Source organism: Gymnoscopelus braueri (assembly GCF_963280865.1).
Source record: "Gymnoscopelus braueri genome assembly, chromosome: 5".
Taxonomy (NCBI): Eukaryota; Metazoa; Chordata; class Actinopteri; order Myctophiformes; family Myctophidae; genus Gymnoscopelus; species Gymnoscopelus braueri.
The window spans coordinates 47,491,205-47,502,373 of NC_137606.1; the positions used below are offsets into that span (position 1 = coordinate 47,491,205).

The window sequence follows — 11,169 nt, forward strand, 5'->3', positions numbered from 1 at the left end:
AGCCTCCCCGGGCCCGGCAGAGTAGTTCCAGAGAAGCGGACTGAGGGCCCCTTGATCAACCCCGGCTTGGTCACCTGGGCGGGGGTGTATGTTGCGAGACCTGAAACACCCGTGGACCCCAGGCTACAACACTGATGATACGTCCCAGGTGCATCCACGTGATGTTTTTTTATTTATAAAATTTTCGCCTATAATGACATTCTGTCCAAAATAGGGACACCAGGTGGTTAAATGTGTCTGTGGGCTTTATAAATATTCAACCAATGAATGGTATTCACAAGAGATTGTGACAAAATAATAACTACATTCATTGGAAAACAGGTTATTTTCTACATAGGCTGAAAATAAACATTTTGTACATAAATGGTTTCCACCCGACAGTGACGATAGGCTATATTGCTGTGGTTGAATGGTGATAGAAAACGCTGAGGGCAAAGTACTGTTCAGCGATGGTGCAGTCTTTTGTACCTGATTGTAATCACTGCTCCAGTATCTACAGCTGTTCAGCTTTTTATCCATTTTCAAATTCACAAAGCTCACAAAAGAAAGGTGAATCGGATTATACCTTGATATATTTAATTTCCTAAGGAGTCAGGACAGACCTTGGCGAGCTTGTACCTTTTTTCTCATGCACCCTCAAAGAAATAAAAAAAAAGTGTTAAGAAACACATACTGAAGCAGGAGTCGTAGCAATACATTTTGTATGCTTCTGTTGAACCTTTGTCTGGCTTCAACAGGCCAGACACACACGCACACACACACACACACACACACACACACACACACACACACACACACACACACACACACACACACACACACACACACACACACACACACACACACATACATGGAATATGTATTTATGTCCACATAAACAGAAGTACAAGAATGCCTTGTACAAAGAACAAACACTGCCAGTGTAGTCAGATAATGGGAAAACAGCCAATTACAAAGTGCATATAAGGCAGAACATTGTTATATACAATAATGTTGGCATACTTGTCAAACACAGCAGACAACAATCATGGGGAAAGGAAACAACGCCTCCTCCAAATTGAGCGGCTTCCTATAATAGCACACACGCACGCACGCACGCACGCGCACAAACACACCAGAGAGACAAATCCCCGGTCAAGTGGTTGTACATCAATAGGAGTAGCCAGTTCCAAACAGCTGTGAACCTCCAGGCAGCTTCCTCAGACACAAGCCTGTATTTCACCCACCTCTGCTTTTCCCAGGTAGACTTCCATTCCACCTGCAACACCATACTCTGTCCGGAAACAATTCACAAATGAACCAAGCTCATAACGCGCTGCGTTGTGAGTAGATCTGCTAATTTCAGCAAAGACATTTGGTGTAGAGGGAAGGGACCAAGTACAGCCCCCTGGGGGTCCCCAGTCAACTAGGGTTTAAGTGGTTAAGATTTAGCAAAAATAAAAACTAAAACTTTAGAATTCACCTCCTTGCTCCGCAATGTACAACACTATGTATCCATACAAAAAGTATACTGGATCATGTGGATGAGGTCATTAATACATTAATGATCATTAATGTATATGGGCGGACCGCCCCATGAACCTAAAAAAATATCAATGCCCAGGAATATTAACTATAACCTGCAGCATCGTAACCAGATCATGCTGGATCTCCTATTGGCTCCTGGACCTAATTGGCTCCTCTATGCTCTCTGTTGACAGTCCCCAGAGTGCGCATGCATCTGGACGTGCTGGGGAAGGGGGTTTAAGAGAGACACTGTAGGCCGGCTTGGAAAGAGAGGTCCAATACAATTAACTGATTTACCTGTCAAAGCACAACAAGGCCCCCCTCACCTCCAAATGAATCCCACGCACAGCTCAGCTATGTTCTGGGTTGGATTTGCTGGGGGGAGGGGGGTTATGCCACTATGTTTGATGTAGCTTAGTGGCCTTGTGGTTAGATTGTCCGCCCTGGGATTGGGAGGTCAGGGTTCAAACCCCTGGCGAATCATGTCAAAGACTATAAATCCTATATTGGGATCCAATACTTCCCTGCTAGGCACTCAGCATCAAGGGTTGGATTGGGGGTAAGTCCCGTGACATACTGGTGTCATGTCCAGAGAGTGTGCTTGTCCAAGGGGTGTACTTGTATATCAAGCTGCCTCACGCTACAGAAACAAGAGATAGGTTCCCATGACCTATGGGGTCATGTGGCTCAGGGACTGTTGGCTCCGAAGGCTACTGATTTTGATGGTCATTATCTTATCACTGGTATATGTTTCACCTGGGATGAAACTCTGCTTATGGTCAGACCCACTTAAACACATGCATTTCCTTTTGGGAATAGACTGCCATGTTTGATATGTATATTTGATAATATCACGTGCAAAATGTGCAAAATGTATAAATGGAAGCTTATCACAAGCTCACAACACGTTCAATTGTACAGTAGATTGGCTATTTTGCTATTGTTGTATAAACTCTATAGGGCTTAAAGGGATACTTCACTTTCGGGCCGGGGACACATTTAAAAAAAATATTAAAAATAAATGAAAAAAGTTATGGAAAATTCATGGCCCCCTCACACATTAGTAGGACACTCTAATGCGTGAGGGGGCCATGAATTTTCCATAACTTTTTTCATTTATTTTTAATATTTTTTTTAAATGTGTCCCCGGCCCTAAAGTGAAGTATCCCTTTAAGTGGTAAAGAGCCCCCCCCCCCCCCCCCCTCTCTGTTTCTTTTACAACTAGAACCTTGGATCTGAAAGCTAACAACGCATCAAGCTACAACGGAGCATAAACAGAGCCGTATAGCAGGAACAAGGGTTGTATGATTATTATGACAGGAGCACGGGAGTTTACATTTCATGAAAGAATCCCACCGGCTGGAGATAAACATTTTGGTCTAGAATTAGTAGTTTGTTGATATGCTGACTTCACCTGAGATTTGGCCAACAACCTCTTGAACAAGCACTGTTTATGCATTTGTTACTGTTCAAAATGTAAGCCACTTATATTTCACATGGGCATATGTTTTCATTCCAAACAGGAAAAGCTTAATTGGAAGCACATCCATCACCTTCGCTCGTTTTTGTCTAAACAAAGTACTTATCAGCCCTTATAACACTATAGAATCTGTGGAACTGCCAAAAAACATTTTAGACTCTCATGGCAGTTTTAAAGCGGATTCTTCAGCTTTGAAATTTGTTTTAACTAATCTGCTACTGTAGGTCCTGGGTCCTTCTCAAATAAATATTGAGAAAATAGACTATGGCCGTACAGAACACAAAAGAATTAGCACTACCCCCACAAATCTATAATATAAAGGCTGTAGCTCAATAGAGAATGGAAAACAAAGAAATAGCTGATACTGTAACAGTAGCTGGGGGGATTTTCTGGGGCTACGGTTACATTGTGTGGTTTGGAAATGGTGAGTGCATTGGATATAGCCTCTGGTTTCTAACATTGCAGAGATGTAATCATGTTCACAAAGTAGAGCTTGGATAGCCCTTGTGTTATGACATTCTCCACAGACAATATACAGGTTCAGGCAAACACAGTTTATCATATTAAATCCAGGCTGCAGGTAGAACATCCTCAAGCAAAACTTGGTCAAGGGGAAAATAAGTTGAGCAAATAAAGTCAGAATAGAGAGTTGACAACAGAAATAGCCATGAGGGGAGGCTAGAAACTCACACAAAGGAAGACCAATACAAATACTGCCTGAGGAGAGGAAAAGGAAGTGAAGACAAAATGTGATTAGTTAACCCATTAAGACCTGAGGCCTTTGACAAATGCCTTCTAAATCAGTAGTTCTCAAACTTTTTCATGTCAAGGACCCCCCAAAATGATAAATAATTGTCCGTGGATCCCCCATCTGATTTTTGTTGTGCCAGCGACGCCCCCGAGAAGAGAAGATTTGTGTTAAAAAAATAAAAATTATTAAAAAACAAGATTCAAAATTCAAAAATAGCAGATGTACAAGCTCACAGTGAGCTTGTATATTAGCTATTTTTTAATAGATGCTTTTCCGGTTTTAATGGGTTAAAAGGACCCAAGACCAAAAAAAGAAAGAAAATCTGCGGTTTAATTCCCGTATCTACGTGGAGTAGGCGGCCGCCTTTTTAGGAGACCGGAAGCAGGTTGGAGTCTATTAATTCAAAACCAATTAAATGTTGGTTTCGATATTATGTTCGGTTAATTGTACAGCCCTGCGGAACGATGAACGTCTACTCGTACGACAACATATCATACTGTATTATGGCTTATGCGGTTAAGTAGCATCTCCCTGCAGGCTGTCCTTGCCAACCCTGACTGTTGGGACCTCAGCTGTCAAATGGCACTTAACCCAAGTGCAAAACCCTCACCGTGACATTCATGAGAAATCCTCCTCCCCCAACCCTCTTTACCTGTGTGGCCCACAGCTACATGTGACACTGTGAAGCTGCTTGAAGTCCTAATACAAAGGCGGCCATAGCTGAATGGGTAGAGATGTTGCCTGGGAAACAGAATATCCAAGGTTCGATTTTCCAGCCCGGCAATGTGTTGAAGTGTCCATGAGCAGGATACATAATCTCTGCATAACTGCCCACCCCCCACCCCGAGTGCTCAATATGACCACCTGAGCAGCCATCAGCTAAGTAAAACTGAATTCCCCCCCGTGGTCTACATTACATAATCATTATAAGGTCAACATTACAATCAGACCTAGAATGGAGCCATCAAATCGCTGGCATTATGGTCAAGAAATCCAATACCAAGCTTCCTGAAGGGGTTGAGATCTGGCAACAATATATCGTTGCTGTCAGGCAGAAACCTGTATCTGAAATCTTCATATTTCATCGTGTTTTTTTCTTTGTCTTTTTGAGGGACAGCGAGTGCATTTTCCGGCAGCGGCTGCTGCCGCGGAGCTGCCGGCGGCGCCAGCTTTGGGAGTGTGCTGCGTTTGTGTAACGCAGTCCCCACCAATGTTATTTACGATTCTGTGCCTATCGGTACATAACTCGGACGGCGCTTAGTCGACTAGTAGACCATCGGCCGGTCGTCGCGGGCACTCGCGCCTGGAGGCGCTCGGGCGCGACTCCTTGGCCTCAAGGTCTACTGAGTCGGCGCGCCTCCGTCATGGTCCAAAACTTTATCGGCGGAAAAAATAAGTTGACTGCCGCTCCTCCACCGGCAGTTCCGCGGCAGTTCCGCTGCTGCCGCTCCTCCACCGGCAGTTCCGCGGCAGTTCCGCTGCTCCGCCGGCAGCTGCCGCTCCACCGCCGGCAGTCACTGCCGGCAGTTGCCGCTCCTCCACCGGCAGTTCCGCGGCAGTTCCGCGGCAGCAGCCGCTGCCGGAAAATGCACTCGCTCTTTCTGGTCTTTTTTCTTTCATAAACGAATGCCCTATTTTATTTATACTTTATCGTATGACAGTGTCGTGCAACAGTAAAGAAGATAGACAATCTACAAGCTTGCAACATTTTGCATCGATCTGTTGTTGTTCTATGTTCTATGACAGAGCTACTCTGAGAAGAGGTACAGTACTTACAGCTACAATTAACTGTACTGTAATTAGCCTCCGAGCCTTGCTCTATCCCCCACCACCAGCGGAGAGGAGTCACATGAACAGACAGTTGGCATTAAGTCCCTACCTGCCTGACAGCAAGTTATATACTGGTTATGCCCGCCCCACACTGGAGTATGCCTGCCCCAGCGTGGCAACCTGACACAGGTTCTGTCAGAGCAGATAGAGCGTGTTTGGAAACGAGGCCAGCAAAACCATCATTGGCATATGGCCTCTTCCAGTTACCAAGACACACTCCAAACCCTCTCACTAATACCCACACAGCAAGCAATGCACTGTGTAGGGCAGACAGAGGACCCCCAGGGGTCCCTGAGAGCGTTCCAGGGCTATTTTATACTAAGGCTATTAAAAAAACAGCCGATCTACAAATTCGCAACGCATCGCGATTGTGAACTTGTAGATCTTTAAGAAATTTGAATAATTTGGAGAAATGTTTTAACACAAGTTAAATTGTGGTACAACTGGTACAAAATATGTTTTAAATGGGGGTCGTATAAATTTGGGGGTCCTTGACATGAAAATGTTTGAGAACCGCTGCTGTAAATACCCCAGAGTGTCCACTGCAAACAGTCTGGATGTGTGGAACATTGATAGGAGCTCTGACTCACTGAAAACATCTGTGACAAACAGTTGGTATTAACCCATTCAATCCCGGGGACGCATCTCTGTCATTTTAGATTTCTTTGGCTATTAAAAAATAGCAGATATACAAGCTCATAGCACGGCACAGAGTGCCGTGCTATGAGCTTGTAGATCTGCTATTCTTTTGAAAAATCGCGAAAATCTATAAATATATATATTTTTAAGCGAACACTAGTAAAATATGTTGTCCCAGGGACCCCCAGAAGCAAAGATTTGAGCTACAAATGTTCGCTTTAAAAAAGTATATATTCAAAGATTTTCACGTTTTTTTGACGCACTCGGTGCCGCGGCGTGAGCTTGTATATCTGCTATTTTTGAATAGCTGAAGAAATCGAAAATGACAGAGACGCGTCCCCAGATTGAATGGGTTAACACCACAAGGCAGGTCTAGATCCTCGATTAGAACACAGTTTTTCACACAGCCAACATGCGACAGAACGGAGAGAGCATGGCTGAATGTGTTGTTGGTTCAACGCTTGTTTGTCACCTTATACATCACCGGTCCGCCCGGGCTTCAGTTGACACTATAATCTCCTGCGAAACTCACTCACACAACTGATGCAGCTAAAAAAAAGAAACGTATGCTGGTTCATTGTCTGAACTGATTAGTAATAGATTATTAACTGTGTTAACCACCCTCAACCTGGATGTCCCTATTTTGGCCATGTCATTAGAGGCTCTTTTTTTAATAGCGGAGATGGCAGATCTGCAAGCTTTCTGAGCTTGCAGATCTGCCATTGCATTATTCTTCCTATGACAAAGTACTGTATATATAAAGGCTGAACCTCTGCATCCCTGTTCTGGGGGGGAACATTCGCCAAAAATAGCAGCTCTACGAGGTCCCCAACGCGTCACAGCGCGGCACGTTGGGAGCTTGTGGATCGCTATTTTTGGCGAAGAGATTTGGCGTAAACGGGAAAAACTGGTCCAAGTACAGTTGCAGCTCCGGGTCCGTTTCACTAAGACTAGAGGGTGTAACCACTTAAACCCCATGATATGGTTGACCGGAGTCCCTCAGGGCTCTATACTGGTGTATTTTCTGTTTTCTGTTATTGTGGGAAAAGCTTTCGCTGAAAACAGCCGATCGACAAGCTCACAACGCGACGTTGTGAGCTTGCAGATCTGCGTTTTTTCAGCGAAAGCTTTCCCCACCTGAGGTGTAAGTGGATAAGTGGTGAGGTGGTATACCGGTTAATATCATTATGTACCAGATGGCAGATGCTGTGTGTTGCATGGCATTTAGAAAGAGCGTTTAAAGAGAGATATCCGATGGAGGGGGGGTGAACTGTTACTGTAGATTGTATACTGTATAAAACAGCTAACAAGGAATTAATTCACTGCAATATACAGTAGGGATGGGATTACCATGTATTCATGTATATAAAAGCCTTATTAAATGGTGCTGCTTTCCTTTTGCTGCGACAGAGCAAAATCACACATTGCAATGTTTTTGTCTGATTTTTCTCACAGAGGCAGGGAAGGAATCAGTCATAGTCATTCAAGCATGTATTTTGTACATAGCCTAACAGTCCATATGATTATGAATTCTTAAATAAACTAATAATTGCATCAATCTTTCATCTTCAGCTATAAATTGCACCACAAAAAACATAATACACCACCACCACCCCTGCATTTCAGCTCATCTGTTCTTCACTTTCAATAGTTTGTGCAATGGAGTAGTTTATAAATTAGGCATATTATCTGACAACAACTACAACACCGCTAAGTCAGCACATGGCAAAGAGGAAAAAAATGAGCTTATACAAAACATACAATTTCACATTACAAAACAAAAAGACACTGTAATAACTTGAGAGGTATATCCTATCCTGTCTGAACAGTTAATTATGTTGTATTCAATCACACTTCCATTCAAATCAGTCTATATTTCAACAAGACAAAAAGATCAAATGAATCCCTTTCACTTGCATATTATCAGCATGTGGATGCACCAGCACACTCACACACACTCTCTCTCTCTCTCTCTCTCTCTCTCTCTCTCTCTCTCTCTCTCTCTCTCTCTCTCTCTCTCTCACACACACACACACACACACACACACACACACACACACACACACACACACACACACACACACACACACACACACACACACACACACACACACACACACACACACACACACACACACTCTCTCTCTCTCTCTCTCTCTCTCTCTCTCTCTCTCTCTCTCTCTCTCTCTCTCTCTCTCTCTCTCTCTCTCTCTCTCTCTCTCTCTCTCTCTCTCTCTCTCTCTCTCTCTCTCTCTCACACACACACACACGCACACAGACAGACAGACAGACAGACAGACAGACAGACAGACAGACAGACAGACAGACATAAAGCACAAATATACTCACACAACCAAATTAAATAGTGGATTCAGTCAGCTTAAATTGCTATATGGCACAGAGCCCCCCCCAACAGATCAAAGGTGAATAACAACTGCAACCTATTCCACCTTTAAAGTTATAGCAAAAGCAATTAAACCACTGTAGGACTAATAGCCTTATGCACAATCTCACTTAAACCACTGTAGGATGTAGGACTAATAGCCTACATTATGCACAATCTCACAATTCCTTAAATGTCTAATCTGTATTGGTGTGACTGAGCATCTTGCATAAATTGGGATCATCAGCAGCAGCAGACGGTCTGATTGATTGATTGATTGATTGATTGATTGATTGATTGAATACTTTACTTTAACAGTTTGCAAAAAAAAGCACAGAAAGTACAGTTTAATACAAGGTCTGCTAAAAGGATTAAACCCAATAAAGCACTATGGCTTGTTTCCATTGGGGTCCTGTGTATGCAATTCATCAAAACATTTAATGACAGACAAATACAATTAAAATAATAATAATAATTTAAAACAATAAGAAAAAAATGTGTCTTTCTTACCTTCACGCCATAAGTTAGACTGTATATCTGCTGTTGCAGGCACCCAGTGTTATTCCAACCTTAACGTCCACATTCAGCTTCTTTCACCGTCTGCTGTGTGTTTCATACACATGTTTCACACTTCATACATTACTCAGTCGATGTTGCGCGACAGGCGCAGCAAGGCGCGGTGCAAGACACGCACACAAACACACAAACACGCACGGTTTACAAAAACCTTCTTTCGGAAAAAAAAACAAGATTTTTTTCTTTTTAGTGTTTGATGAAAACTTCTGGTAAATTATTCCTTTGAATTGGTCTGTGCGTCGTTTAGCGGAGCTGCTGTTAAAGCGCGTCGGAGGAGGAGCGCTGGCATAAGATGTAGCCTAGTCCTGGTCTGGAGGAGCTTTACGCACGACGCGCACGGAGGATGGACCGTTACCTCTGTTTCCGTTCTGACTGGAGGATACTGAAGTCGCACTCCGTGCGTGTGACTGAGGATGGAAACGTTGCTTGGAACGGAGGAGAGACAGAGGCGGAGTTATCTGGTTAAACCTTGTTCAGGGGGTGTGACTCTCTCTCTCTCTCTCTCTCTCTCTCTCTCTCTCTCTGTGTGTGTGTGTGTGTGTGTGTGTGTGTGTGTGTGTGTGTGTGTGTGTGTGTGCGTGTGCGTGTGCGTGTGCGTGCGTGCGTGCGTGCGTGCGTGTGTGTGCGTGTGTGTGTGTGTGTGTGTACTTTATAGCAGTGGTGGAAGAAGTAGCTACTCACATTTGTAGTTACTGTACACCACTGCTTTATAGCCTACCTACAACCTAGGCTACTGTCAAATTATGGGCAACTTTAAATCTATACTTTGATGTACGACGGTGTCGCTTGCCGAAAGCAACTGATCTATTGTATCCAAAATGTTTAAAAATAAAATATAAGAAAAATGGTCTTAAGTAATGTAAAGTAGCCTATACATGATGTGAACATGCACTGTGCATCATTATCAGACTTAATTGTATCCGTCAACTTCTTGTTTAAGCCAACAATTGGTTTTGTAGCAATTGTAGAAATAATAGACCTTATTGTCCAATGTTTAAGCATGTTCTAATCATGTACTGTATACTTACAGTACATTTTCCTTTTTTTTTTTTTTTTTTTACATTTTTGGGAAAATTGCCAATTTAACATCGAGGTGCCCACTCTTCCTTGGTGCCCACTGCCCACCTCTCCTTAACAGAATAGGTGGGCACCAAGGAAGAGTTGTTTTAATTGGTAAATACATTATTTCTGTGAAAATGATGTATTTTCAAATGAAAACGCTATGTGCCGCTATTTGCGTCCTTATAGACTGTCTAATTAATTATGCGAGACGTTAATGGTGAATCTGTCTCTAATTAATACTGTAATGATTCATTACAGTCATTCAATACAATCTTTTTCATTACTAATGAATAAGATTAGCATCTTGTAGCCTATACCACACCATTGAATTGCCTACACTTCTCCATAAGGAAATCTGTAGATTATTATTTCATAATTAAAGGTGCAGCGTGTATTTGCTAAAATAAGTTTTAAATAGCTCTACATTCTGATAACAATCATTGCTATAGCAGAGATAACTCATACAGGATACATAAAGAAGTGGAATTGGACATGTTGACCCAAAGAAGTGATCAGACACAATAGGAACTGGAACACTATCAAATTAAAACTGATGTATGGGTTCTCTCTCCTGACTGGCTGAAATTGGCAACCCACCTGAACATAATATTTATAGTATTAAATAGTATTTTCTGTTTATTAACCCATTTATACCTGTTACACCTTTGTTATTCCAAGCTGGGAACGCCTCTATGTCATTTTAGTTGTTTCACTGTTGTCGGGCTGTACATTTTTCATAAATGAACACCATCATTCTACTGCATCACACAAAAGCATCAACAGTAGCAGATCTACAAGCTTGAAACGTGGTGCGAAGCTCTGTTACTTACTAGATAATGTTACTTTTAATGTTTTTGAATTTGAATCCTGAAAAGTCATAGTTTTGACGTATGACATATGAGGTTTCCACCCGACAGAGACATGTACTGTAGCGATAACTTA

General features: G+C 42.6%; 1 protein-coding gene across 1 annotated transcript in view; it reads right to left on the reverse strand.

Annotated features, from left to right (window-relative positions):
* drd2a (dopamine receptor D2a) overlaps nt 1-9,537 on the reverse strand; it is a 103,490-nt gene extending 93,953 nt beyond the window's left edge. Inside the window, exon 1 of the mRNA XM_080428675.1 lies at nt 9,100-9,537. The gene's annotated coding sequence lies outside the window, so the exon portion shown is untranslated. The remainder of the gene's footprint in view (nt 1-9,099) is intronic.
* Between the last annotated feature and the right edge of the window lie 1,632 nt (nt 9,538-11,169).